The 19,448-nt window shown below is 49.0% G+C and overlaps 2 long non-coding RNA genes across 2 annotated transcripts; both read right to left on the bottom strand.

Annotated features, from left to right (window-relative positions):
• Nucleotides 1-3,235: 3,235 nt before the first annotated feature.
• LOC149428595 (uncharacterized) lies at nt 3,236-5,599 on the bottom strand. The gene is made up of 3 exons (XR_016310712.1): nt 5,491-5,599; nt 3,563-3,690; nt 3,236-3,461 (listed from the first exon to the last, which is right to left on the bottom strand). It is a non-coding gene; the product is annotated as an uncharacterized LOC149428595 (long non-coding RNA).
• Nucleotides 5,600-7,215: 1,616 nt separating this feature from the next.
• LOC149428594 (uncharacterized) lies at nt 7,216-19,364 on the bottom strand. Its single transcript, XR_016310711.1, has 4 exons — nt 19,013-19,364; nt 16,986-17,061; nt 8,918-9,100; nt 7,216-7,232 (listed from the first exon to the last, which is right to left on the bottom strand). It is a non-coding gene; the product is annotated as an uncharacterized LOC149428594 (long non-coding RNA).
• Nucleotides 19,365-19,448: the final 84 nt, after the last annotated feature.

The raw sequence follows: 19,448 nt of genomic DNA, 5'->3' as shown, positions 1-19,448 counted from the left end.
GTCCCCAGGTCAAGTCTGTGAGTGAGATGGGCGGAATAAATCACTCGCTGACAGAGGCAGCAGTGACTTGAGTACAAATCTGAGTGAATTGGGCGGCTATGAATCACTCAGTGATGGAAGGACCGTAGACCCGAGTGCAAATCCTGCAGACCCCATGCTCAAATCACTGTGTGAAAGCTTGGAGGCCATGGACCACCCACCAGTCTGCTCCAGTCCCAGGTCCCCACAGGCCTGTAACATGTGTGGGCATCACATTAGGTTGTGGACACCCCCCTCTTCAGTCCACGGTCTGTGACATCACTGCAACATATATAAATACAATGGGCTGTCTTACCGGGGCAGCCCTTTCCAAAAGCAGGGACTTAGGTTTTCTTGGCCACACGCAGTGCCTGAACCCCTAGAGGTGGGACAGGGTAGTGAGTCAGAAACATTTCCCACCACCTTGTTCCACCCTCAAGGGGTTCAGGAACCACACAGCACCCGGGATCACACATGAGGCTTACTCAGGGATTCGAACTCAGGTCTCCAGCAGACCAGCCACAGTTCTTGCCCACCAAGCCATCTCTGCTTCACACCAACCTAGGTACTGAATGTCATACTTCAGGACTGTGCAGATGATGAAGCATTAAAAAAAAAGGAAAAAGAGACCCCATGCTGGCGGAGGCCCCTGCTGGCTGCTCAGATCACACACTAAATAACTGGAATATCATCAACTCTACACAATGGTCTGCATTGGAGTTGCGGGTCATTTCTGCTGCCAGTTCAGGATTACGGGGGGGGGGGGGGGGTGTGTAATTGGGGGTCATTACCCTCCCCCCCCCCCAGTGATCCTGAACTGGCAGCAGAATCCATCCATGTGGGGCACTGAATAGGAACTGGCTTTAAGTGATCACTGATGGTGAGGTGAGCAGATCTTGGCCAGACGATGTTCCAGATTTTGGGTGAAAATCTCCAGAATGGAAGAATGATAGATTGTATCTAAAGAGATTTGAATGAAGTATTTTTTAGTTTCCAACCAATCACAAATCTTCTCTGATATGTTACAATGGGAAGAGAACCCAACACAATGAACGTCCAATCAGAAACACAAGAAACGCAGACAAAGGTTCAGACCAAAGCTCAGCCCTTTATTGGATTTCATGACAAGGAATTGTACAGTTGTCACTCCTAATATACAGTGCAGGAAATGTGTATTTGCTCCCCCCTGATGCTGAATGTTCGCCCCTCACACAGAAACGATCGGTCTAACAATGGAATGTTCGCCCCTCACACAGAAACGATCGGTCTAACAATGGAATGTTCGCCCCTCACACAGAAACGATCGGTCTAACAATGGAATGTTCGCCCCTCACACAGAAACGATCGGTCTAACAATGGAATGTTCACCCCTCACACAGAAACGATCGGTCTAACAATGTAATGTTCGCCCCTCACACAGAAATGATCGGTCTAACAATGGAATGTTGGCCCCTCACACAGAAATGATCGGTCTAACAATGGAATGTTCGGTGTAACACTGAGAGACAGAATACAACAACAAATTCAGCAGAAATGCGTCTAACAAATGATGACGGATCTGCATGTTCATGAGGGAAAGAAGGATTTGATCCCCTATCATTCAGCAGGATTTCTGGCTCCCAGGTGTCTCTCATACAGGTAACAAGCTGAGATTAGAAGCAGTCTCTTAAAGGGAGTGCTGCTAATCTCATTGTGTTACCTGTATAAAAGACACCTGTCCACAGGAGCCATCAAACCATCAGATTCCAAACTCTCCACCATGGCAAAGACCAAAGAGCTGTCCAAGGATGTCAGGGACAAGATGGTAGACCTACACAAGGCTGGACTGGGCTACCAAACTATGGCCAAGCAGCTTGGTGAGAAGGTGACAACAGTTGGTGCAATCATTCACAAATGGAAGAAACACAAAACAAGTGTCAGTCTCCCTAGGTCTGGTGCACCATGCAAGATCTCACCTCGTGGAGTGTCAATGATCATGAGAACAGTGAGGAATCATCCCAGAACTACACGTGAGGATCTTGTCAATGATCTCCAGGCAGCTGGGACCACAGTCACCAAGAAAACAATTGGTAACACACTACGCCGACAAGGACTGAAATCCTGCAGTGCCCGCACGGTCCCTCTGCTCAAGAAAGCCCATGTCCAGGCCCGTCTGAAGTCTGCCACTGAACATCTGAATGATGCCGAGGAGGACTGGTGGGAAGTGTTGTGGTCAGAGGAGACCAAAATCCAGCTCTTTGGCATCAACTCAACTCGCCGTGTTTGGAGGAGGAGGAATGCTGCCTATGACCCCAAGAACACCATCCCAACTGTGAAACATGGTGGTGGAAACATTCTGCTTTGGGGGTGTTTTTCTGCTAAGGGGACAGGCCAACTGCACCGCATCAAAGGGACGATGGACGGGGCAATGTACCCTCAAATCTTGGGTGAGAACCTTGTTTCCTCAGCCAGGGCATTGAAAATGGGTGGTGGATGGGTGTTCCAGCATGACAATGACCCAAAACACACGGCCAAGGCAACAAAGGAGCGGCTCAAGAAGAAGCACATTAAGGTCCTGGAGTGGCCTAGCCAGTCTCCAGACCTTCATCCGATTGAAAAATCAGTGGAGGGAACTGAAAGTTCGAGTTGCCAAACGTCAGTCACCAAACCTTAATGACTTGGAGAGGATCTGCCAAGAGGAGTGGGCCAAAATCCCTCCTGAGATGTGTGCGAACCTGGGGGCCAACTCCAGGAAACGTCTGACCTCTGTGATTGCCAACAAGGGATTGGCCACCAAGTACTAAGTCATGTTTTGTGAAGGGGATCAAATCCTTCTTTCCCTCATGAACATGCAGATCCGTCATCATTTGTTAGACGCATTTCTGCTGAATTTGTTGTTGTATTCTGTCTCTCAGTGTTACACCGAACATTCCATTGTTAGACCGATCATTTCTGTGTGAGGGGCGAACATTCCATTGTTAGACCGATCATTTCTGTGTGAGGGGCGAACATTCCATTGTTAGACCGATCATTTCTGTGTGAGGGGCGAACATTCCATTGTTAGACCGATCGTTTCTGTGTGAGGGGCAAACATTCCATTGTTAGACCGATCGTTTCTGTGTGAGGGGCAAACATTCCATTGTTAGACCGATCGTTTCTGTGTGAGGGGCAAACATTCCATTGTTAGACCGATCGTTTGTGTGAGGGGCGAACATTCCATTGTTAGACCGATCGTTTCTGTGTGAGGGGCGAACATTCACCATCAGGGGGGAGCAAATACGCATTTCCTGTATACTCACATCAGTATTTATGGGCTCCGTCTCTTGGAGGGGGATGGGATATTGCCTGCCAGATATAAAAAGCCACTTTGGGAGAGGAGAAACTCTGAATCCACCGAACATCTCCAGAATCGCCGTCCATCGTTCCCATTGGACCGCCCCCGAGGAACACAAAGTGCGTCATGGCTGGAAGAAACAAACACTGAAATCACAGTCCTATCTAGGAATAGACACCCCCCGCCCCACATGGTAAGATCTGACCAATGACAGCTTCAGCTGCAGCTTACCATGTTTCCTGCCCTCATTGGACAAGGTGGCTGCGTGGTCCAGTAGGTGGCGCTCCAGTGCAGTTCCTGATTCTTCATGTCATACATGTGATGGTATAATCCGAAATACGAGATTGAAGTCTTCATGCCTGGACACAGAGGGGAGAGAGGAGATCCAACACCTCAGGTACATTGTTATTGCCCCACAGGGGAGATTTTTCTTCACTTCCACTATAAACACAACAGGAAATCACTCCAAAGAGAGAAGAAATATAACAGGTGTCCCCATTGGAAGATTTCCCCTCTCTTCCTGTTCTGGTGACAACTCCAAATTTTGGATTTCCCCCTCACTTTGTGTCCCAGAGATATTGTCACCAAGACACATACAAAGGGTGACTCTCCCCGGGGGGCCCCACAGGAATTATAATCTGAGAGTAAATCTAACCCGTCCACACACCATACAAAACTAAACACATTGGCTATAGAAACACTCCACACAACAGATACCGAGAAAAAAAGAGCCAATCAGCTGCTGGCACTAACAGCGGCTGTTTGATTGGCTCTGCTGGGGTCTAGAACTATGCCAGGTGTGGAGGGCCACTGAGGTCCGAACCCCAATACAGAGCCCTCACCTCCTGGGTGAGACGAGGACCATTAACAGAGAAAACTGGAGAAAAGGTGCAAGAATCGGGCCAAAGAGGTAAAGAAAATGACAAATAGTGATCAGTATGTACAGGAGAGGAGTGTGGGGGGTGTGACAGTGATCAGTATGTACAGGAGAGGAGTGTGGAGGTGTGACAGTGATCGGTATGTACAGGAGAGGAGTGTGGGGGGTATGACAGTGATCAGTATGTACAGGAGAGGAGTGTGGGGGGTATGACAGTGATCAGTATGTACAGGAGAGGAGTGTGGGGGGTGTGACAGTGATCGGTATGTACAGGAGAGGAGTGTGGGGGGTATGACAGTGATCAGTATGTACAGGAGAGGAGTGTGGGGGGTGTGATAGTGATCAGTATGTACAGGAGAGGAGTGTGGAGGTGTGACAGTGATCGGTATGTACAGGAGAGGAGTGTGGGGGGTGTGATAGTGATCAGTATGTACAGGAGAGGAGTGTGGAGGTGTGACAGTGATCGGTATGTACAGGAGAGGAGTGTGGGGGGTATGACAGTGATCAGTATGTACAGGAGAGGAGTGTGGGGGGTGTGACAGTGATCGGTATGTACAGGAGAGGAGTGTGGAGGTATGACAGTGATCGGTATGTACAGGAGAGGAGTGTGGGGGGTATGACAGTGATCGGTATGTACAGGAGTGGAGTGTGGAGGTATGACAGTGATCGGTATGTACAGGAGAGGAGTGTGGGGGGTATGACAGTGATCGGTATGTACAGGAGTGGAGTGTGGAGGTATGACAGTGATCGGTATGTACAGGAGAGGAGTGTGGAGGTATGACAGTGATCGGTACGTACAGGAGAGGAGTACGGAGGTATGACAGTGATCGGTACGTACAGGAGAGGAGTACGGAGGTATGACAGTGATCGGTATGTACAGGAGAGGAGTGTGGAGGTATGACAGTGATCGGTATGTACAGGAGAGGAGTGTGGAGGGTGTGACAGTGATCGGTATGTACAGGAGAGGAGTGTGGAGGTATGACAGTGATCGGTATGTACAGGAGAGGAGTGTGGAGGTATGACAGTGATCGGTATGTACAGGAGAGGAGTGTGCTGGCCAAAAGGGGACATCAGACATTCATCCCACTCACTGAACAGAATATGGAGTGCAGCATCATATCACTGGAGGTCAGCCATATCTAGAGCCATGACATCATCCACGAATGATGACATCACACCCAGAGATAGAGGGACATCATCCACGAATGATGACATCACACCCAGAGATAGCGGGACATCATCCACAAATGATGACATCACATCCAGAGATGGAGGGACTCACCTGTCCTGCCCAAGTACAGCAGAGTGGTGGATGGACAGACACTTTCTGCGAAGGACGAGGTTAGAGTCTGCTGCTTCTCCCCCGTTATCAGGTCAACCACGTACCATACAGTTGTGTCCAAAATTATTCAACCCCCAATGCTGTAAAGGGGTTTAGGGACTATAGTGTACATTTGGAATTGTATTCAGAATCAAATCCTACAAGGACGTTGTAACTACCCAAATGCAACTAAAATGACATCAATTGTTTATGTAATACAGTAGTAAATGGTTCTTATGTGGTTTCTTCATTGCCACAATTATTCAACCCCTTAAAGACTACCACTCTGAAGAACAGAGGTTCATACAGGTGCTTTCCATCAGGTATTGAAAACACCTGTGGATGTCACCGAGCAGCAATCAAGCATAATAAGCACCAATTAGGCAGCTTTAAAATGACTGTGATACTCAGCTCCTTCTAGACATTTACTGGTGTGGTTACAAACATGGTGAAGGCAAGAGAATGGTCCAGGAAGACAAGAGAAGAGGTGATTTCTCTTCACAGGAAGGGCAATGGCTATAAGAAGATTGCAAAGATGTTAAACATACCAAGAGACACCTTAGGAAGCATCATTCGCAAATTCAAGGCAAAGGGCACTGTTGAAACGCTACCTGGTCGTGGCAGAAAGAAGATGCTGACTTCGACTGCTGTGCGCTACCTGAAGCGTAGAGTGGAGAGAAGTCCCCGTGTGACTGCTGAGGAACTGAGAAAAGATTTGTCAGATGTGGGTACAGAAGTTTCAGCCCAGACAATAAGACGCACACTGCGTAATGAAGGCCTCCGTGCCAGAACTCCCAGGCGTACCCCCTTGCTGTCTCCAAAGAATAAGAAGAGTCGACTGCAGTATGCCAAAAGCCATGTGGACAAACCACAAAAGTTGTGGGATAGTGTTCTGTGGACTGATGAAACAAAATTAGAACTGTTTGGGCCCATGGATCAACGCTATGTTTGGAGGAGGAAGAACAAGGCCTATGATGAAAAGAACACCTTGCCTACTGTGAAGCATGGTGGAGGGTCAATCATGCTTTGGGGCTGTTTTGCTTCTGCAGGTACAGGGAAGCTTCAGCGTGTGCAAGGTACCATGAATTCTCTTCAGTACCAGGAGATATTGGATGGAAACGTGATGCAGTCCGTCACACACCTGAGGCTTGGGAGACGTTGGACCTTTCAACAGGACAATGATCCCAAGCATACCTCCAAGTCCACTAGAGCATGGTTGCAGAGGAAAGGCTGGAACATTTTGGAGTGGCCATCGCAGTCACCAGACTTAAATCCGATTGAGAACCTCTGGTGGGACTTAAAGAAAGCAGTTGCAGTGCGCAAGCCTAAGAATGTGACTGAACTGGAGGCCTTTGCCCATGAAGAATGGGCGAAGATACCCGTAGATCGCTGCAAGACACTTGTGTCAAGCTATGCTTCACGTTTAAAAGCTGTTATAACTGTAAAAGGATGCTGTACTAAGTACTAAGATTGAATGTCACTTGGGGGTTGAATAAAACTGATAATGCTGTGAGCACAGAAAAGACATTTGTGGTTATTTCATTATAACTGTTATGTTATATTTGTCTGACCTACAAGTGCCTCTTTAATGTAAATGTAAGCAAGATGACTGAATGATCAAAAGCAATGTCAAACTGGCCAAAACACTCAATTTCAGTGGGGGTTGAATAATTTTGGACACAACTGTACGTCCTGCTTCTTCCCTGGACAGGACACAGAGAACAACCACATTCCATGTATGAGATCCACACCCACTTCATGACATCACACACTGACTTCATGCTGTAGTGACCCCTCTGCACCAAATGAAGAGGACAGAAGACACGCGGGGTGTCACGGATCCACCCCACACGCCACGCCCATAGTGACTAGCTAACCGAGGTGCGCACGTGCGGCCGTGACTGGGGGTAAGAGGGAATAAGGGGGACTTAATCTGAATATATATTTACACGTATATAAAAGATCAGCCGTGATACACTTTCACAGCCTGCACTACCTCTTGGCCACCACTAGAGGGAGACTCCACTCCAATCCAGCTGGCTGACCACACACTGGCAGATACAAATCTTATTTACAATCTGGTGCACACTAAGGGTTGGGGAGCAGCCTAGCAATCACACCCTTCTAGGATCCCTCCAGCTATCCTACAAGCTAGAACCCCGATGTTAATAACTCTTCCACTGTCCACACCCCCCCACACCAGACACACAACAAATGGTAGCCTGCCACCACCCAACAGTTTTACTGGCCTGCTGGGCCACCACACACACACAGATCTCCGTCTGGCAGATCTACTTTACAATTTGCCAACACGTAGTGCAATTGCATACAGATTGGCAATGAACTTGACCGAGCGTATATAGACACTAAAATACATACAATCTAATCTCTCCGGAGATATGAGCCCGAGCTTAGTACCCAGAAGTCACTTATTCATTTTATGATTTAATATCCCGAAAGTGGGCGGAGCATAAAATATGTACAAAGTATAAAAAGTTACAGAAATACAAGAAGACACACATTGGCTATTGACTATGAAATAAAAACAGAAATACAACTTTTACCAAGATTTATCCTGCGAGCAAGTCAGAGTTCGCAATCCGTCAGTCAATAGAACCGGCTCCATACGAATCTCCCCGGCCATATCCCAGGTCCTCAATTTATGGGAATATGGACGTAGGTAGGACATTAGTCCTCGGCCAATTGACTCTGGAGGGTGTTCTTGTACCAGCCCACAGCACACTCTGGGTGCTGAAATGGCCAAAGTCGATTGGACCAGGAACAGTTTGAATCACCAAGTCAGGGATTAAATTTCCAACACCAGCGCATCAGTCCGATCGCGACAGTACCAATCACTGTTCAGCTGTCGCAATCCGACGCAATATAACCATTTTCTGCATTTCACTGGGATTCTACAGAGGCTACAAATACAGTTTTACATGCAAATGTAGCCTACAGTGTGTCCAATCAGAAGGAAGTATTTTCATCTCTCTGCAACTAATATTTTAGCTTTTATGAGAGATGAAATATATTCCTTTGATCTGTGTATATACGTCAAAGCTCCCAGACACATTGGAACCACCTCTGGTCTCCCGCTGTGTCATGAAGCCAAGCCGTCTAGAGCCCTTTTCTTTTCAGATTTCCCAGAAGGTGACAAATCTTATTGGCACCCAGGTGTCACTTCCAGAGGAAGCTCTGTCCCTTTCAGATGCTAATTGGTGACCATATGTCTCTGACTGAACTCTGAACACATCTTATATTATTATAACATGGAATGCTAAATCTACATTGTCATATTTCTACAGATCACATCTCAGCTGCTCAAATCTTTATATTTATGTCACACCTGGTATATAGGTAGTGGAATCTGGAAAAGAAGACTGCCCACCTGGCTTGTCTGGGTTTTAGACGTTTTGCCGTCTTCAGGTACTCCAGATTTTTGTGATCGGTGTAGATCAGAATGGGATGTGCAGCTCCCTCTAAAAGGTACCTCCATTCCTCCAAGGCTGATTTGATGGCCAGTAATTCTCGGTCCCCTACATCATAGTTTCTCTCCGCCGAGGATAATTTTCTGGAAAAGAAAGCAACAGGATGAAGCAGAAGTTTCAGACCTTGCCGCTGCGATAGGACGGCCCCAACAGCACTCTCTGAGGCATCCACTTCTACCACAAAGGGTAGTGCTGGATCCGGGTGGCTTAATATGGGCGCTGAGGTAAAAAGTCCCTTTAATGCGTCAAAAGCGCTTTGGGCTTCCGATGTCCAACAGAATCAGACTCCCTGTTTAGTCAGTTGATTGATAGTAGTGATGATGGCTGAGAATCCTTTGATGAACCTCCTGTAAAAGTTGGCGAAGTTGTACTCCCTTTTTATCAGATGGTGGAGGCCATTCCAGGATGGCGGAGACTTTCTGGGGATCCATCTAGAAGCCTTCAGTGGATATAATCAATCCTAAGAATTGAATGCTCTGACGTTCAGATTCACACTTCTCTGGTTTAGTGTAAAGTCCGTGTAGTTGGAGGCGACCAAGGACCTGCACATGACCCCGGTGAAGCTGGATGGATGCAGAAAAGATCAGGATGTCATCGAGATACACAATCACGAATATGTCTAAGAAGTCATGAAGATGTCATTCACTAGATGCTGGAAGGTTGCAGGAGCATTGCAGTCCGAAGGGCATAACTAAATATTCATAGTGCCCAAACCTGGTACAGAAGGCTGTTTTCCACTCATATCTTACGAGATTGTAGGCTCCTCTTAGATCTAATTTAGTGAATATGGTCGCGGATCTGAGTCTCTGGAAGAGTTCTGGGACTAGTGGAAGAGGATATCTATTCTTCACCGTGATATTATTTCATTCCTGGTAGTCCACACATGGACAGAGGGAGTGATCCTTTGTTTTTTACAAAGAAGATTCCTGCCCCTGCTGGTGAGGTGGAGGGGCGGATGAACCCCTTTTTGAGATTATTGTCAATGTAGTCCTTTAATGCCTCCAACTCACGCTCTGACAGTGGAAAGATCCGACCAAAAGGAATCTCAGCTCCAGGTAGTTCAATCGGGCAGTTGTAGGGTCTGTGAGGTGGAAGGCTGTCTGCACCACGTTTACTGAAGACGTCCAGAAAGTTATGGTATGAGGCGGGACCATTTGGCCTACTTCGGTATCATTTTTCCATGCACAACAGGGGCCCGGATAGAGCAGAACCTTGGGGCAAGCAGTGCTCATGGCAGTAGGCCGATTGAAAGTCCACTTCACCAGATACCCAGTTTACACTGGGGTTGTGGGCCTGCAACCATGGGATCCCCAAGATGACTGGAAACAGTGGTGATGCAATAATATCCAGGCATAGCAGTTCCTTGTGACTAGATGGAGATATCACAGGGAGTGGGATGGTTTCCTGTGTGACTGCCCCAGACTGTTAGATCCGTCGGCCAGATATACTGTCAGTCTCGGAGTTTTAGGGGATCTGGTGTTGCTGAGCAAAGGTTGCATCGATAAAGCAACTGCAGGCCCCAGAATCAATGATAGCAAGTACCGGCAAGGTTCTTCCCGAAGGCTGGAATGAGATGGAAACGGTGAGATGAGCCGGGTTGACAGTCGGTATTTTAGCGGGCAGGGTGGTCAGAGACTTACGTCATTTTGCAGGGCAGTTGCGTACGTAATGGTCCGGTTCTCCACAGTAGAGGCATAGGTTGCCCTGTCCTCCGGGGTAAGTGAGATTCGTAGCCACCCTATTTGCATGGACTCAGATTGTTTTGGCGGCTTTTCTCCCGCACTTATTTACTTCTAAGATTCTAACATTATAAATGTAATAAGTCATTACGACCTTTTGTCTATACAGGAATTCAGCCAATCCTCATCCAGCTATTACCTATAATGTCAATAGCAAACAATAAAGATCGAATTTATTTACACAGAAGAAAAGTAGTTCCTAATCGAATCAAAGATATATAATTGAGGTTACAGTATATTATCAGTATAGAGAGATGACTATAGGAAAGAAAGATCTAGAAAAGAAACAGAGCCATGCAGATACATTACAGACATCCTGATGTTCTGAGGTCTGGGCTCTAGAAGAGAACAAAGGGATATACAGTTGCAAGAAAAAGTATGTGAACCCCTTGGGATTACGTGGAGTTTTGCATGAATTGGGCATAAAATGTGCTCTGAACATCATCTAAGTCACAACAATTTAAGAACACAGTCTGCTGAACATAATACTACACAAACATTAGATGTTGCCATGGTTTAATTGCACATAACATGTAAACATTCACAGTGCAGGGAGGAAAAAGTATGTGAGGCCCTTGCTTAATGACTTTTCCCAGAGCTAATTGGAGCCAGGAGTGAGCCAACCTTGACTCCAATCAGTGTGATGATATTGGATGTGTTTCTGACAGCTGTCCTGCCCTTAAAAAACACACACCTGTTTTGGGTTTACTGGTTTCAAGAAGTACTGTCTGATGTGAACCATGCCTCACAGAAAAGAGCTCTCAGAAGACCTACGATCAAGAATTGTTGACTTGCATGAAGCTGGAAAGGGTTACAAAAGTATCTCCAAAAGCCTTGATGTTCATGTGTCCACGGTAAGACAGACTGTCTACAAATGGAGAAAGTTTAGCACTGTTGCTACTCTCCCTAGGCGTGGTCGTCCTGTAAAAATGACTGCAAGAGCACAGCGCAGAATGCTGCATGAGGTAAAGAAGAATCCCAGAGTGTCAGCTAAAGACCTACAGAAATCTCTGGCACATGCTAACATTTTTGTTGACACATCTACAATAAGGAAAACATTAAACAAGAATGGAGTACATGGGAGGACACCACGGAGGAAGCCATTGCTGTCCAAAAAGAATATTGCAGCATGTTTGAAGTTTGCAAAAGAGCACCTGGATGTTCCACAGCACTACTGGCAAAATATACTGTGGACAGATGAAACCAAGATTGAGTTGTTTGGGAAGAACACACAACACTATGTGTGGAGAAAAAAAGGCCCAGCACACCAACATCAAAACCTCATCCCCACTGTAAAACATGGCGGAGGGAGCATCATGGTTTGGGGCTGCTTTGCTGCCTCAGGGCCTGGACAGATTGTTGTCATTGATGGGAAAATGAATTCCAGAGTTTATCAAGACATTTTGCAGGAAAACGTACGACCATCTGTTCACCAACTGAAGATCCGCAGAGGATGGGTGATGCAACAGGACAATGACCCAAAGCATACAAGTAATTCAACAAAACAATGGCTGCAACAGCACAGAATACGCCTTCTGGAGTGGCCCAGTCAGAGTCCTGACCTCAACCCAATTGAAATGCTGTGGCATGACCTTAAGAGAGCGATTCGCACCAGACATCCCAAGAATATTGCTACACTGAAACAGTTTTGTGAAGAGGAGTGGTCCAAAATGACTCCAGATCGTTGTGCAGGTCTGATCTGCAACTACAGGAAACGTTTGGTTGAGGTTATTGCTGCCAAAGGAGGGTCAACCAGTTATTAAGTCCAAAGGTTCACATACTTTTTCCTCCCTGCACTGTGAATGTTTACATGTTATGTGCAATTAAACCATGGCAACATCTAATGTTTGTGTAGTATTATGTTCAGCAGACTGTGTTCTTCTATTGTTGTGACTTAGATGACGTTCAGAGCACATTTTATGCCCAATTCATGCAAAACTCCACGTAATCCCAAGGGGTTCACATACTTTTTCTTGCAACTGTAGAGAACAAAGGGACATAGAGAACAAAGGGACATAGAGGCAGAACTTTATACCCCCACCCCCCTCCCTTCCAGGTAGTCCCACCCTTCAATAGGTTCCAGTATTTTGTCATTTCTGTTCAAAAGGGGGCTCTGTGATTTGTGAAAGACATTGGCCAACTGTAGCTCCTCAGATGGAATTTAGGATGGGCCGATGTCCAGGAAGCATACCTCCTTGGAAGCCAGTTACTCCCTAGGAGGTGTTAGAAATGACGGTTCCAGGGCTTTTTCAGCCTGATGGCCTTAGGGTCATAACCTTCTACAGGAAACTTCTAAGGAAGGTGGGGGGGGGGGGGTTGAGGTGATGCAACAGATGGTAAATACGTTACAGGAATTAAGACCCCTATCAGAAGTTCACAATAATATTAAAAATTATTGTAGGCAGAAAATATCTATCACAAGATTCACCAGAACTGGGTGCAGCAGAACTGGTTGGTGCCATGCTCACTGGAGGTGGTACCCTGGGTAGCATCCATATGGGGCGAAACTTGGCCTGCGAACCTTTCCAACCTTCGTTCCCTAAGTCAGCAGTGAATTTGGATAGCTAGATTAATAAGCTCTTCCAATGTGTTAGGTACTTTGAGTCGAGCTAACTCATCTTTCAGAGGTTCGGCTAGGCCTAAGCGGAGCTGATATCGTAGGGCAGCGTCGTTCCAATTGGTATCGGCGCTCCAACGCCGGAATTCTGTTACATAGTCCTCAGGTGCCCCGCGACCCTGCTGAAGAGAGTGTAGTGCGGCTTCTGCAGACGCAGATCGCTGGGGATCGTCATAGAGCTGCGCCATAGCCTCAAGGAAACGATTTACGGAAGACAGTTTGGCATCTTCCTTCTCCAGCAAATGGTGGGCCCATGCTTGCGGTTCGCCCTGGAGAAGTGAGATCACAAATCCCACCTTGGTTGCCTCTAAGGAAAAGGTGCGAGGTTGCAACGCAAAATAAAGTTCACAGGTGTTGCGGAAGGCCCTGGATTTGTGGCGGTCGCCAGTAAATCTTCGGGGTGTAGGTACCCTAGGCTCAGGGGGCAACATCATCACTGCAGGGTTCACCATGGCTCCGGGAGCGACAGTTGGAGTAGATGTCACTGTGGTGCTAGCAGAGGGTGCAGATAGGGCCTGAAAACGGTCCTCCAGACAGTTGTACCCTTCTTGCAGGTCCTTGACGGCTTGAGTCAATGCCGCAATTTTGGCGTCTCTCAGGCTCCGACATGGCCTTCTGGTACTGTCACGTACCTGTTTGGGGAGCCCGACGTGGAGAGAAGGCGTCCTCTTACCACTCCCGCTCGGAGCCCCTGATACTGGGAACAGAGGGCGCAGAGCCAGGAGCGGCACGAGTGCCGGGTAGGTCTGGAGCTGGCGGCAGGTAGCTGAAGACCCAGGAGATCCGGATGCAGGCCCAGTGCAGATGCAAGAATGTAGGTGCAGCAGCAGGCAGGTATGGCGGCAATCAGGATGCAGACTGGGACTGGACACAGGAGCGTGGGTGCGGCAGCAGGCAAGTATGGCGGTGACCAGGATGCAGGCCAGGTGCAGATACAGGTAAGTAGGTGCAGCAGAGCCAGACAAGCCGGGTCAGGACCAAACGAGCAAATCAAGTACAAGGGAGAAAGCAAGTGGATAGTCAGGGATAGCCGGGGTCGGTGCAGGCGGAGTTCTTTCTTAGTCAGGTCAGATCAGGATACAGGCAACAGAATCAGGTTATGGAGTGCAGGACGTTATTGACCAGAAGGCATTGATTACACTGTATTGCAGGTTTACATAGCCCGCCTTGCGGTGACGTGTACGCTCCTCGCACCGCCACAGCCCGAGGGGATCCATCGCCGTTGCATGGCTGCATGGAGGGATCCCTGACAGGAGTGCTGCTAATCTCATTGTGTTACCTGTATAAAAGACACCTGTCCACAGGAGCCATCAAACCATCAGATTCCAAACTCTCCACCATGGCAAAGACCAAAGAGCTGTCCAAGGATGTCAGGGACAAGATGGTAGACCTACACAAGGCTGGACTGGGCTACCAAACTATGGCCAAGCAGCTTGGTGAGAAGGTGACAACAGTTGGTGCAATCATTCACAAATGGAAGAAACACAAAACAAGTGTCAGTCTCCCTAGGTCCGGTGCACCATGCAAGATCTCACCTCGTGGAGTGTCAATGATCATGAGAACAGTGAGGAATCATCCCAGAACTACACGTGAGGATCTTGTCAATGATCTCCAGGCAGCTGGGACCACAGTCACCAAGAAAACAATTGGTAACACACTACGCCGACAAGGACTGAAATCCTGCAGTGCCCGCAAGGTCCCTCTGCTCAAGAAAGCCCATGTCCAGGCCCGTCTGAAGTCTGCCACTGAACATCTGAATGATGCCGAGGAGGACTGGTGGGAAGTGTTGTGGTCAGAGGAGACCAAAATCCAGCACTTTGGCATCAACTCAACTCGCCGTGTTTGGAGGAGGAGGAATGCTGCCTATGACCCCAAGAACACCATCCCAACTGTGAAACATGGTGGTGGAAACATTCTGCTTTGGGGGTGTTTTTCTGCTAAGGGGACAGGACAACTGCACCGCATCAAAGGGACGATGGACGGGGCAATGTACCATCAAATCTTGGGTGAGAACCTTCTTCCCTCAGCCAGGGCATTGGGTTCGTGGATGTGTGTTCCAGCATGACAATGACCCAAAAAACACGGCCAAGGCAACAAAGGAGTAGGCCAAAATGCCTCCTGAGATGTGTGCGAACCTGGGGGCCGACTCCAGGAAACGTCTGACCTCCGATTGCCAACAAGGGATTGGCCACCAAGTACTAAGTCATGTTTTGTGAAGGGGATCAAATCCTTCTTTCCCTCATGAACATGCAGATCCGTCATCATTTGTTAGACGCATTTCTGCTGAATTTGTTGTTGTATTCTGTCTCTCAGTGTTACACCGAACATTCCATTGTTAGACCGATCATTTCTGTGTGAGGGGCGAACATTCCATTGTTAGACCGATTGTTTGTGTGAGGGGCGAACATTCCATTGTTAGACCGATCATTTCTGTGTGAGGGGCGAACATTCCATTGTTAGACCGATCGTTTGTGTGAGGGGCGAACATTCCATTGTTAGACCGATTGTTTGTGTGAGGGGCGAACATTCCATTGTTAGACCGATCGTTTGTGTGAGGGGCGAACATTCCATTGTTAGACCGATCATTTCTGTGTGAGGGGCGAACATTCCATTGTTAGACCGATCATTTCTGTGTGAGGGGCGAACATTCCATTGTTAGACCGATCATTTCTGTGTGAGGGGCGAACATTCCATTGTTAGACCGATCATTTCTGTGTGAGGGGCGAACATTCCATTGTTAGACCGATCATTTCTGTGTGAGGGGCGAACATTCAGCATCAGGGGGGCAAATACACATTTCCTGCACTGTATATCCCCATACACCCCCATTCACTTCATACATCTGGGAACCAACATACATACATACACAACTCACATACATACAGGGGAACCCACATACACACACAGGGGAACCCACATACACACACAGGGGAACCCACATACACACATAGGGAACCCACATACATACACAGGGGAACCCACATACACACACAGGGGAGCCCACATACACACACAGGGGAGCCCACATACACACACAGGGGAGCCCACATACACACACAGGGGAACCCACATACACACATAGGGAACCCACATACACACACAGGGGAACCCACATACACACACAGGGGAGCCCACATACACACACAGGGGAACCCACATACACACATAGGGAACCCACATACATACACAGGGGAACCCACATACATACACAGGGGGACCCATATACATAGGGAACCCACATACATACATAGGGAACCCACATACATACACAGGGGAACCCACATACATACACAGGGGAACCCACATACATACATAGGGAACCCACATACATACACACATAGGGAACCCACATACATACATAGGGAACCCACATACATACATGGGGGAACCCACATACACACACAAGGGAACCCACACACATAGGGAACCCACATACATACATAGGGGAACCCACATACACACAGGGGAACCCACATACAGCAGATTTCAGAGAGGAAATACTGCAACTGTCATGTCACACAATGAAGATCATACGGGAGATATCAGTCATCCCGGAACATCGCAGAGTCCCCAGTTTCTATGATAGAACAGTTAATAACTTGCTGTACTCACCATGATCAGAGGGGGGCGGTGTGGAGCCACCAAGAGTTACTCATAGGATTTCCCTTGTTACAAAGGACAGAAATACCTGAAGAAAACAAGAAAAGACAAAAGAAACATAAGTAAGAAAAAAAATAAAAGAGAGAACATACAAATAAAAGGAGCGAAATTCAGCGCGAACGCTACAGATTGCCATGTTCAGTATAATAAATTAGCTGTACATACATTCTCACTTCTGACCACAGGGTGGCGGTGCTGAGACAGTACTACAGACTGACCACGGGGCGGCGGTGCTGAGACAGGGTACTACAGACTGACCACGGGGCGGCGGTGCTGAGACAGGGTACTACAGACTGACCACGGGGCGGGGGTGCTGAGACAGGGTACTACAGACTGACCACGGGGCGGGGGTGCTGAGACAGGGTACTACAGACTGACCACGGGGCGGGGGTGCTGAGACAGGGTACTACAGACTGACCACGGGTGCTGAGACAGGGTACTACAGACTGACCACGGGGCGGGGGTGCTGAGACAGGGTACTACAGACTGACCACGGGGCGGCGGTGCTGAGACAGGGTACTACAGACTGACCACGGGGCGGGGGTGCTGAGACAGGGTACTACAGACTGACCACGGGGCGGGGGTGCTGAGACAGGGTACTACAGACTGACCACGGGGCGGGGGTGCTGAGACAGGGTACTACAGACTGACCACGGGGCGGGGGTGCTGAGACAGGGTACTACAGACTGACCACGGGGCGGCGGTGCTGAGACAGGGTACTACAGACTGACCACGGGGCGGCGGTGCTGAGACAGGGTACTACAGACTGACCACGGGGCGGCGGTGCTGAGACAGGGTACTACAGACTGACCACGGGGCGGCGGTGCTGAGACAGGGTACTACAGACTGACCACGGGGCGGGGGTGCTGAGACAGGGTACTACAGACTGACCACGGGGCGGGGGTGCTGAGACAGGGTACTACAGACTGACCATGGGGTGGTGTGGAGTTGGGGGCAGAAGTCAGGAAGTAGGACGGTGCCGGAAGGGTTAACCCCTCATAGACAATCCAACATACAACACGAATGATGACATTGATAGACATGGGGGGTACACTGGGGGGGGGGGGGGCACAGTGGGAGGGTATGGGGGGATGAAACGGTGGGGGGGCAGTGGAAGCAGTACAGTGAGGGGTACATGGGGGGGGCACAGTGGGAGGGGTATGGGGGGATGAAACGGTGGGGGGGGGGCAGATCAAACAGTGGAAGCAGTACAGTGAGGGGTACATTAGGGGGGGCACAGTGGGAGGGGTACAGGGGGATGAAATGGTGGGGGGGCAGATCAAACAGTGGGGGGGTACAGTGGGAGGAGTATGGGGGGATGAACCGGTGGGGGGGGGGGGGGCAGATCAAACAGTGGAAGCAGTACAGTGAGGGGTACATTAGGGGGGGCACAGTGGGAGGGGTACAGGGGGATGAAATGGTGGGGGGGCAGATCAAACAGTGGGGGGGTACAGTGGGAGGAGTACGGGGGGGATGAACCAGTGGGGGGGGGGCAGATCAAACAGTGGGCGGGGGGGGCACAGTAGAAGCGGTACAGTGGGAGGGGATGGTGGGGGGGGGTCCCTGTCACCCCACACATACGAATACACTCGGTGTCTGGTCTGCATTAGATCGGCCCCGGGACCCGAGTCATTCTGTGAATTCAGGATTAGAGGGACGAGGTGACAACCTGACCTGAGGGGCTCCTACAGCCGGCCATACATCATACAATCGTCCTTCAGATTGACCAAAACCGTATAATAGGTCAGACCAGAACCCTCCCCGTATCTGTACAACACGGGAAATCTCAGGAAAATTTTATCGTGTATGGGCCGTAACAAACCTGAGGCCGCTGTATACAATGTATCCAATCCACTTCCTCTGTCCATCCCCCAACACTGAGATCTCCACTCACCTGACAGCGATCCCCCCAACCAATCTCCCCATCCCCCGACCCCCAACCAATCTCCCCATCCCCCGACCCTCAGATCTGCACTCACCTGTCATCGATCCCCCATCTGCCCGTGTGTGTCGGGGATCAGGACTCCTCGGAGGATAACAGGCAGTGCAGGAGATGTACTAAGACCGGATCACTCAGGATCTGGCACACCTGTACATGGCAGCCAATCAGCTTCTACCTTCAGCTTGTTCTACGAAGCTCTGACAATAAATCCTGGAATCTGATTGGTCAGCATGCAGGTTTAACCCTGAGACCACCATCCATGCAGACCCCCCCCGAGTGCTGGAGACCGCCATTAACGTGTGATATCACTGGGGCCCCTGCAGACTGGGGGCCCAACCAGGACAGCATACACCTGCACTGCCTTCTGTTGTACATCCTTCCCCAGACAGCCCAGCCCACTCCTTCCTCCCCATAAGAACAGTGAGGGGAAGTGCTGTGCTGACCTCTGCTGGAGGAAACCCTGCGCTGCAGGC

This window comes from Staurois parvus, unplaced genomic scaffold (assembly GCF_062004578.1).
Source record: "Staurois parvus isolate SC_StPar_1 unplaced genomic scaffold, SC_StPar_1.0 ptg003106l, whole genome shotgun sequence".
In the NCBI taxonomy this organism is placed as follows: Eukaryota; Metazoa; Chordata; class Amphibia; order Anura; family Ranidae; genus Staurois; species Staurois parvus.
Note: the sequence above shows the minus strand (reverse complement) of the source record. Positions and strands in the feature narration are given on the sequence as shown.